This window comes from Balaenoptera musculus, chromosome 1 (genome assembly GCF_009873245.2).
Source record: "Balaenoptera musculus isolate JJ_BM4_2016_0621 chromosome 1, mBalMus1.pri.v3, whole genome shotgun sequence".
NCBI lineage: Eukaryota > Metazoa > Chordata > Mammalia > Artiodactyla > Balaenopteridae > Balaenoptera > Balaenoptera musculus.
In genome coordinates, this window is record NC_045785.1 from 122182404 (window position 1) to 122202320 (window position 19917).

Here is a 19917-nt window from a genome sequence, read left to right on the forward strand (position 1 = left end):
TTTTTCTCTGTTGAAGTCTTTTCACTGTTGTTAAAAAGAGAGAGTACTATGACCGCAGGACTCTAGCTCACCTCCCTGCAATTATGCGTGACGTTTATACAGAGTAAATTCTTCATCTTATCTAATATCTAATCTAATATCCCTTGTTTGTTAGTGTCCTTGGGATTGTGATGATAAACTCCAAGAGAGTAGGGATTAAGTCTACACGATTTTCCATAAATGCCCCATACTTTACCAGGCATAAGTAAGTGCTTGAAACTGCTTTTTGTTTTGAAAAAGAAAAGAAAGCAACTTGTCAAATATAATTTGCGTCTTAGCACCAGTAAAATGAATTAGCTCTGGTTTATTGAATGCTTGTACATTCCTATAAGATAGGTGTCCCCTACCTGGCCATCCTGTGGATGAAGGAACTGAGGCTAAAGGAGGTGAATCACTTTGCTCAAGGTCACCCATCCACATCCGGATTCAAGCACAGATCTGTGTAATGCAAGCCTGTTTTGTCTTCACAATGCTCTTCTGCCTCCAGGGGAATACATGCCAATTTCATGAAGCCACTTTTAAATTTCAGTAAATTATATTATCATTTTCAGTAAACTGATTGATAATTATCGGGTGACCCTCGGGAGAGAGGATTCCTGATAGGAGACCCTCATCATTTTGTTTTTTTTTTTATTCTTTAATGAGTCCCACTTGGAAGTCCTTGCTTACTGAAAAGAAAGCCATCAGTCCTCTTAGGAGCCTTGGTAGAAATCCTTACTAAATACTTGACTGAAAACATTCAAGTCCCCAGGTATGTGCTCTCTTCGGTCTCTTTATTCCTATGCACAGTCTCATTTTCTATTTTCCCTTCCTCTTGAGTGGTCTCAGATGGTACTATTCTCGGAAGCTAATCCTGTCACCTGTGCTCTGAAGTGTCTCTTCCTGCTGCTTCAAAAACACTCAGGGAAGCGTGAGGTTGCCCTTGCTAAGGCAGCCAGGGCCAGGACAGGGCCGCATCCGGAAAGCATCCGTAGGGTTGTAGTCTGGCCACATCTCTGCTGCTCAGGGAATGGCGACCTGAGATGCCTGGAAGTGTGAGGTCCTGGGGAGTAAAAACCCCAACACCCCCCCCCCCCCAACCCTGCCCCCGGAACCTCGAGGGTGGCACATTTCAGAGAGTCCCCTTTAAGTACCAACACTTGGGAAAACTTAATTTTAGGGAGAAGTGATCGAAAAACATCCCAAGCACCCCTTTGTTTCCGCAGGGAGCAATTAGTGAATGGAGCTGCTGCAGTCTGAGACTTGTGTCAGCTTTTGTTTTTTGTTTTTCTTACCATAATAGTGCCCTCAACCTGTTGCTGGCTGTTGACTCCTGGCATTGACTCTGCCTCCAAGGACTTCAGATCCACCAGGTGGGGTCTAGTTTCAGGTCACAGGTCCGATGTCATTGCTGAGTGGCCTTGACAAGACACTTAGACCCTTAAATGAGAATAAAATAGTGCCACACAGAGGCACTCAACAATTACTGTTAGTTAGTGTCCCTTTGACTTGAAATCTGGAAGGGAAGCTTCTTAGATTTGTGGGCAAAAATAAGGAGTAACTTATAATTGAGGATCTCCCTGGGTAGAAAAAGTAGAGCTTTATCTAAATCAGGGACCTTGCTAGGCATTTGGCTACTTAGTGATAATTTTACTGTCTGGTTCCCAACTGCCCCCAGCCAGATCTGGAACTTAGGAAACATGTAATTATGTGTGAGCCTTTGGGCCCCAAGACAACAGATGCACAGCTATTGAGACCTCCATTTAGAGGCTGCTGCCTTCTCCTGTGCCTGGTTCCCAGCTATGCTAAAGATGTGCTTTGCAGGTTGACCCTAAGGGGGATTTATGCACTTGAGGGCTCGTCTCTGGAGACACAGAAAACTAGTGAGGCCAAGAGGTTTGGAGTAGAGACCTCCGGAGAGATGGTGGACGGGTTATGTGTTGAAGAACCAGCCACGCTGGCCATTTTCTGTGAGTAGCATGAAGAAAAAAGCTTTAGAAGCATAGGTCTATGTCCTCAAGCAGCAGCATTTACTCAGTTGTACTGGTGTTCTTTTCTACTTAAATCTTAGCAATGCAGCAGTATTGCTTTCTCTTGTTTTGTAGACTGATCGTCAGTATGGGTTAAATGACATTAGAAGCTATGCTGGGAACCTAATCCTCACTCATTTATGTGGAAAAATGTGTTCCATTTTTGCACAGCCAGTGAACTTTTGGGTGGCAGTGTGTTTGTAAGTTGGGGACTGCTTGTAGGGTATTTTGTAAAGAAGGAAACATTCTTTTCAAGTCAGGACCTTCTGTGGGTTAAAGGGGAGTCACTGGAACCAGATGCTAAAAAAGCATGCTCGAAATTAGTTTTAGACTTGACTGTAGTATGGTTGAGCCTGAATAACTTCCAACAGGGTGTTTAGAAATTCAGAATATTAGTAGTAGAGTCATAGAGATGATCTAGTGCTTCCTAATTGCTGGTTTGCAAACTGGTTTGTCTGTAATAAAGAAGTAAGTTGTCTGCAATGTCTATAGAAAGCACATATGGTATATATCAGTTACATTATGTATTTGTGAAATACGGCAATCACCTTACATGTATTATAAAAAGTCATGTCATTTATTTTTTAATAGTTGCCCCCTTATTTTTCCAACAACTTGGTAAGTGACCCTTCATATCAGGGTCCTGGATCTGCCACCTGTTTTTGTGCATTCTTTGTTCTTTTGTAATGGTCAGACTCAGGGTGCCAAATGAGAATAGGAAACCACAGAATTTTTTCCATCTCTACCTGTCCTAATGATAATGGGTTGTAAACCTTACCAGAGTGCACAGCTTTTCCTCTTAGCAGTCTTTTTAAAATAAATAGACTGATTTTTAAAAATAACATTTCAGAAACAAATGTCATTTTATTATTTGTATGGGTATCAGCATCTTGTGTATGGGGTTTTGGATTGGACCTCTTTCTGTTTGAACTTTATCATTTGGTGTGTAAAAAATAAGTAAAATAGTATAAGGAGGAAGAAAAATGATTTATACTTGCTTCACCCAGACCTAACCATTGTTAAAATTATTAAATTTCTTTCTGAACTGTAATATATATACATCCATGGACCTTATTTTGTTTTTGGACAAAACTGAGAAAAACATAGCTTTTAAAAACTTAATATATCCTGAGCATTTTCCCATATTACCAAAATTGTTTTGCAAACATGGCCTGGTACCTGTGTTATATTTTATGTGCAATGTACAAGAATTTATTTAACAAACCCACTCCCCTCATTGTTGACTAAGTAGGTTGTCATTAACTTTTTTGCATTGATGAACATCTTCATAAATTTTTTGTTCCTCTTTAATTATTTCCTTAGAATAAATTCCTAGAAGTCTAATTATAGGTTAAAAGGATGAATGTTTTTCATGCTCTTGCCAAGCCGGGAACAAAATCCTCGGTGCATGACATTGGCAGCATTGTGAGTAGTTTCCCAGGACAGCTGGGCCCCAGATGCAGTGTGTCGCCAGGGCAGCAATGCAGTAAGGGTCTCCCCCACCCTCTGCAGCAGGCGTGGTGAGCGCAGCAGTGAGAGCCGTAGAAGAAAAAACGAGAAAACCGGTTGTTCCTAGCATTTTTTGCTCTTGCTTCTTTTGGGGGTGGGGCGGGGTGAGTTCCTTCTCGAAAACTCAGCCCTATTTATATATTCCTTATTTTTTCATGTGAAAAGAGAGACCTATATTATATTGCCTTTATCTATCTGTTTATTTATTTAATATACATGTATCTATTCTTTCTCAAATTCTTTTCCCATTTAGGTTGTTAGAGAATATTGAGCAGAGTTCCCTGTGCTATACAGTAGGTCCTTGTTGGTTACCTCTTTTAAATATAGAAGGATTATCATACTAAGTGAAGTCAAGTCAGACAGACAAAAGACAAATATCACATGATATGGCTCTATGTGGAATCTAAAAAAAATGATAAAAATGAACTTATTTACAAAACAGAAACAGACTCACAGATTAGAGAAAGAACTTAAGGTTCCGGTGGGGGAGGGATAGATTGGGAGTTTGAGATTGACATGTACACACTAGATTGTCTTTTTTTTTTTTCTTTTTTTAAAAAACCCTCTCTCGTACAAAAGCGAGCCACTGACTGTTCATTCCATTTCAGAGTGTCCACCATGAGAAGACAGTAGAGGTGATCTGAAAGGAGCAGACCTCCCATCATAGCCGAGGACCCCATGAGAGAGCTTGGAAAAGCCAGGGGGTGGTTAACTAGGGTGACCACAGCCGTGATAACTAATCACAGAACACGCTTGTGGTCAGACTTGACTTCCACCAGTGATGGCAGGACTCACGTCAGGATTCTTACTTCCGTGTAGGTGTGAGACCAAGCCTGATCTAATTCTCTTTTCGCTAACCTGGGCTTTCTTCTTAGCAGTTAGTTGGTGTGTGGCTGGAAACGGAAGAAGGGCTGCAGAAAACTGAGTGGTTGGCCAGTGTGGGGAGTAGGGAGAGGAAGAAAAGGAGGAGGAGGGGGGAGCAAAGATACTTTCAAGGAGCAATCTTTTAAGTCTTCTTGAAAGAGGAAGTTAACTCTGAGAGATTAGAGTATATGCTGTGTTTTTGGCATATACCAGGAAGTAAACACCTTTTAAGAGCTTGGCTTGAAGTTGGTAACTAGTAATGCAAACTATTGATTTTTAAATTTTTTTTGTTAAGTATTTGTTAATGAGAGAATTGATTTCTATAACTGAGAAAAGGGTTATAAGACATGGTGTGTGTCTCGCCCCTCCCCCCAAATCATGGCTTCAGGGGCTGCTTTTCAGTACTCTGAACCTGAAGCTGGAAGACATCTTGGTTTTAGACTCTACATGAGAAATGTGACTTTGGCTCAGTATACTTTTATTGAGGGCTTGGCACTGGGACAGGTGTACAAAGATGAATGAGATCAGACCCTTGTCCCTAGTTTGGTGATACAAGGTTAGTAATATAAATAATAGATAAGTTTTTATTGCGGCAAAATACACATAACATAAAATTTACCGTTTGAACCATTTTGAAGTGTACAGTTCTATGGCATTAAATTGTTGTGAATGTATTTACCATCATTCATCTCCAGAACTTTTCCATCTTCTCCAACTTAAAACTCTGTACTTGTTAAACAATGACTCCTCATTTCCCTCTCCCCCCAGCCCCTGGAAACCACCATTCTACTTTCTGTCTCTGTGAATTTGATTATTCTAGGTACCTCATAAGCAAATCATACAGTATTTATCCTTTTGTGATTGGCTTATTTCATTTGGCTTAATTCTTCCAGGAATTAAGTTTCATCCATGTTGTAGCGGGTGTCAAAATTTGCTTCCTTTTTAAGGGTGACTAGATATTCCATTGTATGGTTATATACCACATTTTGTTTATCCATTCATCCATCAATAGACACTTGGGCTGCTTCCATCTTTTGGCTATTGTGAATAATGCTGCTTTGAACATGGGTGTACAAGTATCTGTTCCTTTCTTTCAGTTCTTTTGGGTATGTATCTAGAACTGGAATTGTTGGAGCTTATGGTAATTCTATGTTTAGTGTTTTGAGGAATCACTGTACTGTCTTCCACAGTGGTTGCACCATTTTACAGTCCTACCAGCAGTGCACAGGGTTCCAGTTTCTCTATATCCTTGCCATCACTTGTTATTTTCTTCTGCTAATAGCCATCCTAATGGATGTGAAGAGGTATCTCACTGTGGTATTGGTTTTCGTTTCCCTAATGATTAGTGATGTTGAGCATCTTTTCATGTGCTTATCGGCCACTCATATATTCTTAGAAGTGTCTGTTCAAGTCTTGATCATTTTTTAATCTGTTTTTTTTTTGTCGTTGTCATTGTAAGAGTTCTTTGTGTATTCTGGGTACCAATCCCTTATCAGATATATGATTTGAAAATATTTTCTCCCATTCCTTAGGTTGCTTTTTTACTCTGTTCATAGTGTCCTTTGATGGTCAAAAGGTTTTACTTTTGATGAGGTCCATCTTATTTTTTTCTCTTGTTGCCTGTGCCTTTGGTTTCATATCCAAACAAAAAATAATTGCCAAATCCAACATCATGATGCTTTCCTCCTGTGTTTTCTTCTAAGAGTTTTGTGGTTTCAAATCTTACGTTTAGGCCTTTGGTCCATTAAGAGTTAATTTTTGTATATTGTATAAGGTATGGTTCCAGTTCTTTTTTCCCTTCCCTCCCTCCCTCCCTCTTCCTTCCTTCCTTCCTCCCTCCCTCCTCTTCCTTCCTTCCTTCCTTCCCTCCCTCCCTCTTTCCTCCTCCTTTTCCTTCCTTCCCTCCCTCCCTCCCTCTTCCTCCCTCCTTCCCTTCCTTCCTTCCTTCCTCCCTCCCTCTTCCTTCCTTCCTTCCTTCCTCCCTCCCTCCCTTCCTGTGGATATTCAGTTTTCCTAATACAATATGTTGAAAGATAACTTTAATTTATGAAAGAAGATGCTTAGCTGCCACTCACAGGAGTTATGGAGCCACAGTCTCTGGCAAGAGGGTTCTGTTTGACTGATATAGGAGGAAGAGATTCAAGCCTCTCACTGCATTATGGAGAGACAGCACACTGCAGGAAGCTTCCCTGTGGGTACTTCCTGTGCAACACAAGTCTGGGAATTCCCACAACACAAGTCTGGGAATCTGCAGGAGCCATTTCAAGTGAGAAGGGGGGAAAGAGAAGGACATTATCAAGGTAAGATGAGAAACACATGGTATATAATGTGCTTCTTAATCTGTTATCTTTAGTTATATATGTATTCTTTATAGGAGGCTTGTTTGGACTGGAATTCCCCGTTAGTCTTTAGTTTGTGGGGGGTTTTTCAGTGGGGATGTGTGCGCTTACTTTAGCTATTTGTCACGGTAGAGAAGAAACAGGGTTTCATGCTGGTGGGAAGATATTACCTTGTTTGAAAGAAAGATAACTTTGCACATGGCCTTCATCTGTGATGGACTCTAAACCTGCTGCAGATTTCTCCCCTAAAAGTGGTGCCACAACACAAGTCTGATCTCAACATGTGTGCAGCTGTGGACCAGAGGGTTGAAAGCAGATCCTGTGTCTCTTTCCGGATGAATTCCAGAGGGACACAGCAGCAGGTTTTTCTGTAACTCTTTGCATGTGCACAGGAAGTTCCTTACAACCCACTCTGTTAGATCTAATTTCCTTTCAGTTTTTTGCCCTCGGTGCTCCCTGGGTGTCTGGCCTGTAGGTTCAGGGTTCAGAGAGCCTCTGGATTGGTGCCCTCTTGTGGTCCTCCTTTGATCTGGTTGGGATCTTGGGAGTTGAAGGCCAAGAAAGGGTCCCTAAGAAGAAGAAAACTCGGGGGAATTGATTATAAATTTCTGCATGAGGAAGTCTTTTTAAAATACAACATGATAAAAGCATTACGAAGTTAATCAATTTAACTACACAAATAAAAATTTTCTTCAGGAAACAACCCTTTTTTAAGGGTAAAAGTTCACTGGAAAGGATATTTGTAATACAAATGAGAAATGGTCAATTTTCTTAATTGATATCAAGAGCTTTTCAATAAAGAAAAGATCAGTAACTCAACAGAGAAGTGAGGATAGGATATCAACAGACTGGTTTCAGAAAAAGAAAAACAAAGGCTTTTAGGCATATAAAAGATGTTTAGCCTCACCTAAAATGGAAACGTAAATTAAATAGGTAGATAACATTAAGTTAGATACTAAGAGTATGAGGAAATAGATGTATGTAAATCACTGATGCTGGGGGATATCTGGGCTTATGTATGGAAATTTTAAAAAATACAGATTCTTTGCCCTAGCAGATCCACTACTAGAAATGTATCTGACAGGTGTATACATTTGCCCATACATGATGCTTGTTTTAGAAAAAGTTGGGCACGACTGAAATGTTTATCAGTGGAAGACTAGCTGCGGTTCCATTCATACAGTGGAATGTATGCACTTGTAAAGGAGGAGGTCTTAAATGCACTGATGAGAAAATCTTCAAAATATATGAGTGAATGAAGGTACAGCATTGTGTTAGTGTTTGTTTGAAAAGTTTGCACACACTTCTGTTTTTTATATGCAGTGACCGCCTCTCAAAGGATGTACATGAAAACTGAAAACAGCACCTGCAAGAAAGTCAGAAAGGTGGTTGGGATGTGGGGTGGGAAGAAGGCAGACTTCACACTTTGTGCTGTTTCATACCTTTTAGATTTTGTACCGTGTTTCAGATATTGCCTCTTAAAAAGCTAACTGCCTTGAAAAGGGTAATAGAGATTAAGTAAGTAGAAAAACCAAGATAAAAACTAAAAAAATCAAAAAAACAAAAAACCCCACAAAAAACCCAACAACAACCTAGAATTTCAGCTCAGGTTTTAGATCACCAAGGTTTAACAATGAAGCAGGGACAAATGACAGAATTCTGAGCTGGAGACAGAATGTAGTCCTGTACGGTTTCATAGATGTGAAGAAAATAAAATGAATGGCCGTGAATCAGGATGAAGTCTTCAACTGAGTTACAAAATAAAAAGTTTCCCAATAGATTGTTTCTAGGAAATATTTGTATAAATGAAAATTTAAGGGGTTTTAGAGACAAGAATAATTTTTATTGAGCATGTATTTTGTGTTAGCCACTATCTTATATATATTGACCTGTTAACACTTAGAGCCCATTTGTGGAATGGCTGTCATTCCTACCATTTGCAACAAGGACAGTTAATGGTCTGAGAGGTTGAGTTGTCTGACACATAACTGGTGTAGGTGTGGTAAAGTCAGGAATCAAGCCAGGTCCCGTGTGCCCAGCCTGATTCAAAAGGACCCATTTTTCACCTTTTAGAACTTTGTGCTAAGTGGTAGTTTTTGTCCATCTCGGCCTTTTTTTTTTTTTTTTTTTTTTAAACCTATCTCGCTCAGAAGCTTAGGGCATTTCTATCACGATACAAAATGGCACTTTTTACACATCTGCAGCCTAATAATTGGTACTCATTTTGAAGACCCTGAAGCACATTGCTGGATCTAAAAGCAACTTCTTAGTTACCAAGGAAACAGTAGATTTAGCCTAGTGCTCAGTCTAGTTTCTTTTGAGTGTAGTTGAAATCTTTAAAAATTGGTTGAGTCTCTTTAGCATGTATGATAATTATTAACCAGGATATTTGATGAAGGTGACACTCCTATATGCCAGCTAGTAATAGTTTACACTTAGAGCAAATGGAAAACATCAGGAAAAATTCTGCAGGAAAAGATTATAGAATGAAATGATACATATCCTTATGGAATATATCCTCTGGAAGAAGAAAAAAAAATTGTATCCAAGAGTATACATTAATAGAAGTTGAAGAACGTGCTCATATTTTCTGTGATTTAAAAAACGAGAGAAATTGAACTCACCCATTGAAAAATGACAGGTGTATGAGCTTTCTAGTGCTGCAGTAACAAATTGTCACAAACGTGGTGGCTTAAAACAACAGAAATTTATTCTCTTACATTTCTGGAGGCCAGAAGTCCAAAATGTAGATGTTCAGCAGCATTGGTTTCTTCCGAAGGCTCTGAAAGAGAATCTGTTCTGTGCTCCTGTCCTAGCTTCTGGTGGAGTTCCTTGGCTTATAGATACATCACTCCAATCTCTGCCTTCATCTTCACGTGGTGTTCCCTCATGTCTCTGTATTTCCTCCTTTTCTGTTTCCTACAAGGACACTTGTCATTGGGTTTAGGGCCCATCCATTCCAAGGATGGTCTCATCTTGAGACCCTCAACCTTAGTTACATTTGCAAAGACCTTTATGCCAAATAAGGTCACATTCTGAGGTTCCAGGGTTTAGGACATGGTCATATCTTTTTGGGGGGCCACAATTCAACCCACGACAGAAGTTGAATCACAAAAGATGGATGGTCATTGATCTTTTTTTCAGATAAACTTTTTTGGGAGATAATTGTAGATTCACATACAGTTGTAAGAAATAAAGCAGAGAGATCCCATGTACCCTTTACTCAGTTTCCCCAATGGTAATATCTTACAGGGCACTGACCTCAATAAAGTGAAGATATAGAACATTTCATCACCACAGGATCCCTCCTTCATGTTGCCCTTTATTAGCCACCCCTGCCTTCTCCCACCACTGCGATCCCCCATCGTCCCTCACCTCTGTCAACCAGTAACCTCTTCTGCATTTCCATCATTTTGTCATTGCTAGAATGTTACATAAATGGAATCATACATTACCCCCCCTCCCCCGCGCCTTTAGCATAATTCTCTGGAGATTCCTACAGGTAGGTAGGAGTTCATTCGTTTTCATTGCTCACTGGTGCTCCTTGGTGTATGTCACCAGTTTGTTTAAGCATTCACCCACTGGAGAACTTCTGGGTGATTTCCAGTTTCTGGCTATTATGACTAAAGCTTCTGTGAACATATGCGTACAAGCCTCTGTGTGAACATGTTTTCATTTCTCTGGGCTATATAAATGCCCAGGAAGGAGTACAATTGCAGGATCATATCGTAGTTGCACGTTTAGTTTTTAAAGTGCTGAATTGTTTTCCTGAGGATGTGAGCCATTTACATGTCTACCAGCAGCGTGTGAGTGGTCGCTTTCCTTCCCGTCACCAACATTTGGTGTGGTCACTATTTTTTATTCTAGCTGTGCTGATAGGTATGTAGTGAAATGTCATCCAGGTTTAAATTTACATTTCCCTAACGGCTAAATGATATTGAGCATCTTTTCATGTGCGTATTTGCCATCTCTATACCCTCTTGGGTGAAATGCTTCTTCATGTCTTTTGCCCATGTTCTAGTAGGAGTGTTTGTATTTTACTGTTGAATTTTGAGAATTTTTTATATAAGATACTAGTCTTTTGTTTGATATGTGCTTTGTGAGTATTTTCTCCCAGTCTGTAGCTTGTCTTTTCATCCCCTTAAGAGAGAGGTTTCACAGAGCCAAGTTTACTTTTGACAAAATTCAGTTTATCAGCTTTCCCTTTTATGGGTCATGCTTATGGTGTCAAGTCTAAGAAATCTTTGCCAAGCACTAGATCCTGAAGACTTTCTTTTTTTGGCTGTGCCACGTGGCTTGCAGGATCTTAGTTCCCCCACCAGGGATTGAACCCGGGCCCTGGCAGTGAAAGCACCAAGTCTTAACCACTGAACCATCAGGGAATTCCCCCTAATAAGTTTTCTGTTTTACATAAGCCCGTGATCCATTTTGAGTTAATTTGTATATCAGGTATGAGGTTTAGGTCAAGGTTCATTTTTTTTGCCAATAAATGTCCAGTTGGTCCAGCACTATTTCTGGAAAAGACTGTCCTTCCTCTGTCAAGCAAGTGGGCTTATTTGTGTAAGTCTAAAACAAAAGTTTGGCCTGTGTCTACTGATAGTTGCTTCAGTTTCACAAATTAATAAAAGAAAATCATTCTCTGCAAAGGATATGTGCTTTAACGCCTCTTATCTGCCAACAGTAGATTAGCCCTGATGACTTATGATGATTTACATTGTGGTAAACTCACCATACTTTGTAGAGTAACATGGTGTGTAGCTTTGGGAATTCTTTTATTTATTTATTTTTGGATTCCAGAGGAGTTTGGGGGCCAAGGAGGTAGTTGATGAATGATGAATCCATCAAAATCTGGAAGGGATAACTTGAGGCAATTGAATCTCTTAATAGAGGATTTGAACCCCTTTCTTCAGACGCTATGAGGAATAAGTGGGAAGTTTGGTTTTCAAGGACAGTGAAAGAGACTTTCCAAAAGGAAGGAGAAGTGGGTGCGTGGCACACGCTTTTGGTTTCCTCTCCCTGCTGTGCTGCAGTTAGACGCAGGTGCTAGAGGAACCCTAAAGAGAAAATTAAAAAAAAAAAAAAAATCTTTTGACCGCCAGATAGTCTAACTTCTGGTTTTCCACAATTTGGATAAGGATTACTGGAAAGGAAGAGTTAACTCAAATATGCTTTGTACAACAAAGCAGTCTTGTGCTGTTTAGTCCACGTAAACGTTTACCCATGTGTGGCCTTCAATTTGCAAAGATTCAGCCAAGGATCCAACTGGCACATTGTCCTCGCCTTTTTATCCATTCATTTTTTAAAAACAGGGGGGGAGTCAGCTTTCTTTTTTGTGCCTCTCTCCAGAAGGACTTCAAGTCCTGGGCCATAATTTCTGTAATAGGCATATTATCCTTGCTTCGTAAGCCAAACTGTACGAAGTGGGTGGGCTTTGGCACCCCTCGTCCAAAGACGTGCTCAGCTTTTCCTCGGACAGGGGGTTCGGTTGGCTGGGTTTTACCATCTCAGTTTGCCTCCTGCCCCTCAAGTAAAAGGGGAAAAAAAGAGACCCAGCCTCACTTGCACCTATGAGGCAGTGAGAATTGACCCTCCAGCATGCCTCCTCTTGCTTCTACCTTTTGCAGAGGGCTTCATAAGGAGCAAATTCATCGAAGCTAGCAATAAGCCTAGATGCATTCCATTTTTTTAGGAGTGGGGAGAGTGGTGGTGGTGCCTTTTGTGTTTGTCCTGTGGGGAATACAAAGAAGTGTCCACAGATTCCATATTCAGGCTCAGAATCAGCAAGAGGAGGCTGAAATCAATCATTGTTTTATACCGAATAATTGTAACCCGGTGGTGAGGCCTGCATCGCCACTTGAGCACAAGCACAGTCCTGTCTTGCCTGATGTTTTTTTTTTTAAAGATCAAATTTATAGAGAGAATGTTTTGCTTATCTCTTTTTAAATTTTATTTATTTATTTATTTATGGCTGTGTTGGGTCTTCGTTTCTGTGCGAGGGCTTTCTCTACTTGTGGCAAGCGGGGGCCACTCTTCATCGTGGTGCGCGGGCCTCTCACTATCGCGGCCTCTCGTTGCGGAGCACAGGCTCCAGACGCGCAGGCTCAGTAGTTGTGGCTCACGGGCCCAGCTGCTCCGCGGCATGTGGGATCTTCCGGGACCAAGGCTCGAACCCGTGTCCCCTGCATTGGCAGGCGGATTCTTAACAACTGCGCCACCAGGGAAGCCCCTTGCCTGATGTTTTGCCTGAGTTTTTTTAACTGAAGTATAGTTATTTTACAGTGTTGTGTTAGTTTCAAGTATACAACAAAGTGGGGGATCAGAAGTGACTTGTCTTACTCTTTTCCTAGTAAAATATTTCTCAGGAAAACTAACTTCTAAGGAAGTCCAGCAAGCCCGTGCTTTGGAGCCCGAGGGGAGGAAATTACAGAGCCATGCTGAAAGTGTTCTGTTCCTGGCAGCTCCTGTATTTTTTGTTGTGGACACTGCACCTGTGTTGTAGGGTCACTGTGGCTCTCGGGAAGAGAAGAGGTTTCTGTCCCCTTCTGATGCAGTGGCAAGGCAGGCAGTGTGTGTGGTTGTTAAGAGCCGGCGTCCTGAAGCCAGCCTGCCTGAATGTGAAGACCGGCTCAGCTGCTCTCTCGCTGTGTGATCTTGGGCCAAGTCACTTAATCTACCTCTGTACCTCCATTTCCTGTATGTAAGATGGGCACAGTAAGACCACTCACCTCATAGAGTTGGTTCGAGGATTAAATAACATAGTAAATGTAAAGTTCTTAGAACAGTTCCTGGCGTCTGTTTGTTAGCTATTGTTCATCATCCCTCAGTTGATTCTAAACAAGTTTAATTTCATGAGTGAGTGTTCTTTGAGGGGGTTTCTCTGCAGGGGCTCGTGACTCCAAAGAGAACAGAGCCAACTAGGTAATTTTACAAACCCAGAAGTGAATTATTTTAAATGTCTTTGCTAGGAATAGAGCTTAGATGGACAATTCACTGAAAAGTCCTGGGAATATGTTTATATTGGTGACTGTTGATCAGCTAGAATTTTTCTCAGCTGCAGGCTAATACCTGGGATTTTCTAGGCTGGACTACCTTTGCAGTACCAACACGGATCAGGAATTAAAACTGTGCTCTGTGATGACCTAGATGGGTGGGATGCGGCGGGGGAGGGAGGTCCAAGAGGGAGAGGACATATGTATACATATAGCTGATTCATTTTGTTGTACAGCAGAAACTAATACAACATCGTAAAGCAATTAATACTCCAATTTAAACACACACACACACACACACACACACACACACACACACAAGTGATAGCTTCCATTGTGGGGCGTTTTCATCTAGTACTGTTTATAATCTGGTTTCCCCCCTCCCAGCTGCAGCTTCCTCTATGGAGTGCTTGGCCTGCAGCACAAGTAATGTGCTAAAAGATGAGGAGGATGTTTAACTCCACTCTGACACATCAGGGTAAATACAGAGAAAGAGACTGGCAGGTGGCAGAGAGGTGCGCAGTAGTCTGGGAACATTGGTCCAGGCAAAATGCTCCTCACCTCACCTTTTAAAACTCACAAAGAAATTACTTGTCTGAGGGGATGCTCGTGACGCCTGTGATGAATAAGGCAGACTCTTGGCCCAGGACAGGAGAATTGCTGCAGCTTTCAAGAGGACATTTACACTAAGGTATACTGGGCATGTGGGTGTTGACATTAGGATTATTTAAGTTGAAAGAGACAGAAAACTTCAAACAACAGGGTTTAAACAAGATAATTTACCTCATTCCTATCTTAGTTCCATGACCCTTTGAGTCTGTGGCTCCTTTATTTAGCTGCTTCACTACCCTTAGTTAGCATGATATCAATCCTACAGTGTGGCCACTTGAGCTCCAGCAATCAAGTCTTCATTCCAGCCAACAGGAAAGAGAGAGTCAAAAGGGGACCCTTATCCTTTTAGGAGATTCTAGAAGCTTCCATTTCACAATTGGTCTAATTGGTCAGAACTTAGTACAATCACAGGCTGTAAGGGAGGCTGGGAAATGTAGTCATGTGCGCAGCTAAAACTCGGGGGCTAAGATTTGGGTACACAACTAGTTGTCTCTCTACCTGAGTATGTGATACGTTTTAGGATGGAATCAAGGCTGATGCTAAGGATGAGCAGGGCAAACTATAGTTTTGAAATTCCAGGTCTGAAGGAAAAAGAAAACTGTTGGGCCATCAATTCAGACATTTCCTGTGGTCATCCATTTAACTACATTTGAGTGAGCCCCCCAGGTGCCAAGGCCTGCCAGGCCCTGGGAATAAAAGCTGAGTCATAACTGGTTCCTGTGTTCCAGGAGCTCTTAGTTACTGTAAGGCAGCTATGCTCACCAACGCCTCTTAGTGATTGAACTGATCTGTGGCTACCTCTTGATGTCTAAGACCCTTTTTATCACATAACAACTTAGTGAGTTTCTGATTTAGATCTTATTTATTTGTGTGTGTATGTGTATGTGGTGGTGGTATTGTAGTTGTAGCTAGGAGAACCCATTTAGCAGTGCATGGGTTCTGGGGTCATCTATGGACCCAAGGCTGGTTGGCCTTACCGATATTCCCGGGGAAGCATTGAGTGACACCTGCCTATTGCTTCCATATAGTTGGCTTGACCAGGAATTGAGTCAGCAGATTTGAGCTCTGTTCTGTCTCAGGGCAAATTACTGGGGCTTTGGTTTTCTCATACTTGTACATTAGAGCTTCTGAGCTACATGGGGAGCAACCCCAGCCCCCAAAGGTGTGATGTAATGTCTGGGGGCCGTGCTGAGCACCATATAAGTTAGTGGTGTGTTTCTTTTTTCTTTTTCTTTTTTTTTTTTAACTTAATTAATTTATTTTTGGCTGTGTTGGGTCTTCATTGCAGTGTGCAGACTTCTCATTGCGGTGGCTTTTCTCGTTACAGAGCACGGGCTCTAGGCGCGCGGGCTTCAGTAGTTGTGGCTCGTGGGCTCTACAGCGCAGGCTCAGTAGTTGTGGCGCACGGGCTTAGTTGCTCCGCGGCATGTGGGATGTTCCCGGACCAGGGATCGAACCCGTGTCCCCTGCATTGGCAGGCAGATTCTTAACCACTGCACCACCAGGGAGGTTCCAGCGGTGTGTTTCTTACTTGATGATAGTGACAGGGAAAGCTGCTTTTAAGAGTTATCGAGGTGACTTGTACCCAGTCCCAGAGTGACGGAGTTAGATGGGGTCTTCCTGCCTGAGGAGGCTAAGCATCTGGCCTTCTTGCACTCTTAGCTGCTGGGTGGTGCCTTCAGGGCAGGTGTTAACTGATGCCCACAACCCATTCTGAAGGGTGGGGAGGGAGTGATGAGTCAGGTGCCTCACCTGAAGCTGGCTGACTATTTTAAGCTGCGTGCTGTGTGGTTGCTAGGTTTTCCTCCATCTCAGCAGCGCTCCCTCTGATAATGAAGCAGCTCACTGTGAGCGGGACAGACAGCTTGATGCAATTCTTGCGTGTTGGGCAGCATAACCCTCAGCCTGTACTCTTCTGTAAGGTTGCGCATGAGAAATACCAACCCCGTCCCCTGGGGACACACCCAGCCTGAAGCCCTCTGTAGGGCTGAGCTATGTTGCTCTCAGCTGACCATCTTGGGCTCCATCCAGGTTATGTGTTGGGGTGGTTGGTGGTTCACCCAACAAAAAGGCCACCAGAGCTCATTTGCTCTGTTTGTTTCGTTTGTTTTCCTCATTTGGCAATATTGGGATTGGACAAGAGGATCTTAAGGAAGATCTTAGAAGACACACACATGCTAGAAATGGCACACTAAGGTGGTGTCTAGACTGTCTGAGCCACCTCCTACGTGAGAATCAGTTTAGAGAACTGCTGTACTTCCTATAGCAATATGGGAACCTGTGCAGACTCACCAGCTGCCCTGTTGGAAACCGCTAGCTTGAAGGGCCTGTTGGTTGGCTGTTGACTGACTGCTCCTGGGTCTTCCCGAATGAATGGGAAGTGTCCCCGAGAAGGGAGTCCGCCATATTGGTTAGCACATCTGGTGGACTGGCCTAATGATGAAGTCCAGTGTTGACATGTTCTTGGAATTACAATGTGGGAAAGAATCTTAAAGTCATTGTGAGTTGTTCTCCATCACTGTAGTTGTTTGTGAGATTTAGTCCTACAGATTTTTCTTCAGAGAATTTTCCGGACCCTCCAAATTTCTGGCTCCTAACAGCTGGATTTGTTGAATATAATCCAAATTTAGGTTCCAAATACCTTGAGCGTGTGTGTGTGTGTGTGTGTGTGTGTGCTTTTAGCTTCTTTTTGATATCACTTGCCTGCCTTGAGTCACATGAAATTCTATGAAAGTTGACTTTAATGATACAGTGGGACAAAACAGAATTACGTTTCTAACCAGTTCCCTCCCTGTTCTCTGGAAGTGGAGTAAACTTATAGAGAGTATTGGGGCTGATGCCAAAGCTGCTTCAGTTTGGAATAGTGAAAAGAATTGTGCCTTTGCAATTAGAAGATCTGTGGCTTGAGATTCGGCTCCATGACCTTGAGCAAGTCATTTAGCTTGATTGAAATCTCTAAGCTTCAGTTTTCTCATTAAGAAAAAAAAAAGGTAAAATAGTATCTTGTTGTAAAACAATTGAGATAATATCTTCAAAATGGCACAGGAGTGAAGAAATTATAAATCACCTTCCCTGAGTCTTCCATATGATTTCTTTTTTTCCTTTTCTAAAGCTAACCTCATTGATCTTAACTTTGTATTCAGACAGCAACCCCAGCTGGCTTGTGGCTGTGTGTCCTGTCCCCCACCCCCTCTTCTTTTAAAATAGTATAGTAGAAGTGGCAGGGACAGAAGACATTCTGGATACATCGTGGTTCATGTGGAGATACCATGCAAAACTGAGTTTACCTCCAGCCCCACGGGTGGTACCAGTTTGCCTGGGAGGTGCAGCTGGAAGGAGGGTGGGCTCTGGGGTTGGGCTCCTCGCGTTGGAATCCTGGCTCCACTGCCACTTGACTTGGGGAAGTCACTTCACCTTAGGCTTCACCGTAAGTAGAGTGGGTATAATAATAATGGCCAGCACACACGGTTGTAATAAGTAAATGGGATGATTTAAAAATGTTGAGCCCAGTATCAGCACATAGCGAGAAACTGCCCCTTAAATGTGGACTCTTCTTATAATAATAATTATTATTTTTAATTGTGGTAAAATATACATAACATAAAATTTACCATCTTAAACCATGTTTAAGTGTACGTTTCAGTAGTGTTAAGTATATTCACATTGTTGGACACCCAATCTCCAGAACTTTTTCATCATGTAACACTGAAACTATATCCATTACACAGCTCCCCACTACCCCACCTCCCCCAGCCCCTGGCAACCTCCATTCTACCTTCTGTTTCTATGAGTTTGGCTACTCTACATACCTCCTGAGTGGGATCATATGGTACTTGTGGTTTTGTGACTATAATTATTTAATAAGTCTTAGCTCACCACAGACAATTGCACTGTCTCCCATTTTTAGCATTCTACAAGCTCCTGATTGCCTGCCTTCTTCTCAAACCCTAGTCATTAATGACTTACTTCCTTTCTTGAGGGAACAAGACACCTTGCAGCTCCATTTCATCCTTTTGAAAAGGGTAGGGTTAGAGAAAAGGGAAATTAAAGTGAAGGAGACATAAAAGGAGGACCTTCAGTAAGGAAAAAGCCATTCACTCATTGCAGACGTCCTCTGTAGGACTTCTTCCTCCTGATTGTGTGAAGATTCAAACCTAAGAACCAGTAGAAGCAATGAACCCCTCCCCAAGTATCTGTCGCCCCGATTTGACAGTTATCTAGATATTTTGGGCCCAGCTTTAACAAGTTCCAGAAAGAAGAAAATACTAGAAAAATCTAAATTAACCTACAGGCAAGTGTTTCTTTGCTTTTCATGCAGTGGTGTTTATCTCCTGAATGATAAAAGGGTTTCTTCTGCTTGGAACTTCTGACTACCTTTTTTTTTTTTTTTCTTTTGAAGCATAGTTGACTTACAGTGTCGTGTTAGTTCCAGGTGTGCAGCAAAGTGATTCACTTATACATATATCTATATCTATTTTTCAGATTCTTTTCCATTATAGGTATTACAAGATATTGAATATATATAGTTGCTTGTGCTATACAGTAAATCCTTGTCATTTGTCTATTTTATATGTAGTAGTGTATATATGTTAATCCCAAACTCCTAATTTATCCCACCCCCCACTTCTGGCTACTTTTTTTTTTTTTTAATAAATTTATTTATTTTATTTATATTTATTTTGGGCTGCATTGGGTCTTTGTTGTTGCGTGTAGGCTTTCTCTAGTTGCAGCGAGTGGGAACTACTCTTCATTGCTCACGCGGGCTTCTCATTTTGGTGGCTTCTCTTGTTGCGGAGCACGGGCTCTAGGCACACGGGCTTCAGTAGTTGTGGCACACGGGCTCAGTAGTTGTGACTCGCAGGCTCTAGAGAGCAGGCTCAGTAGTTGTGGCACACGGGCTTAGTTGCATCCATGGCATGTGGGATCTTCCTGGACCAGGGCTCGAACCCGTGTCCCCTGCATTGGCAGGCGGATTCTTAACCACTGCGCCACCAGGGAAGTCCCTGACTACTTTTAAGTTGAAGAGGAAAGGAACCAGGATTGTATGACTGTAGCCAAGTCCTTTAATTTGGTGTCCACATCTGTGAAGGGTAACACTTGTGACTTCTGGGGGTAGCTGTAATGGAGCACTTGGCCTAGGGCCTGACACCTAACCAATAATCAGTTAAAATGTTAGCAGTTGGTTGTGGTATGTTTGTGGAAAGAACGATCACCAGCTCAGTCCTTGAAAACATAGAGCTGAGACAAGCAGCTGTGGACCAACAAAACAGCCATCTTTACTCTCTTTTTTTGTTTGTTTGTTTGCTTTGCTTTGGCCACGCCACGTGGCTTTCAGGATCTTAGTTCCCCGACCAGGGATCGAACCCAGGCCCCGGCAGTGAAAGCGCTGAGTCCTAACTACTGGACCACCAGGGAATTCCCCAGCCATCTTTACTCTTGATAGAGGGTGTAATGAGCACTGATGTTCTAGAATTGTACCTACTGTATGTTCATTAACCAGTTTTATTGGCCATTGGATAGGTTCTGTCCTAGGTTGTGCCTGGGTTAAGGGAAATG

At 42.0% G+C, this 19917-nt stretch overlaps 1 protein-coding gene across 4 annotated transcripts in view; it reads left to right on the forward strand.

Annotated features, from left to right (window-relative positions):
- UCK2 (uridine-cytidine kinase 2) overlaps positions 1-19917 on the forward strand; it is an 83189-nt gene that overhangs the window by 35594 nt on the left and 27678 nt on the right. The window lies entirely within an intron of this gene.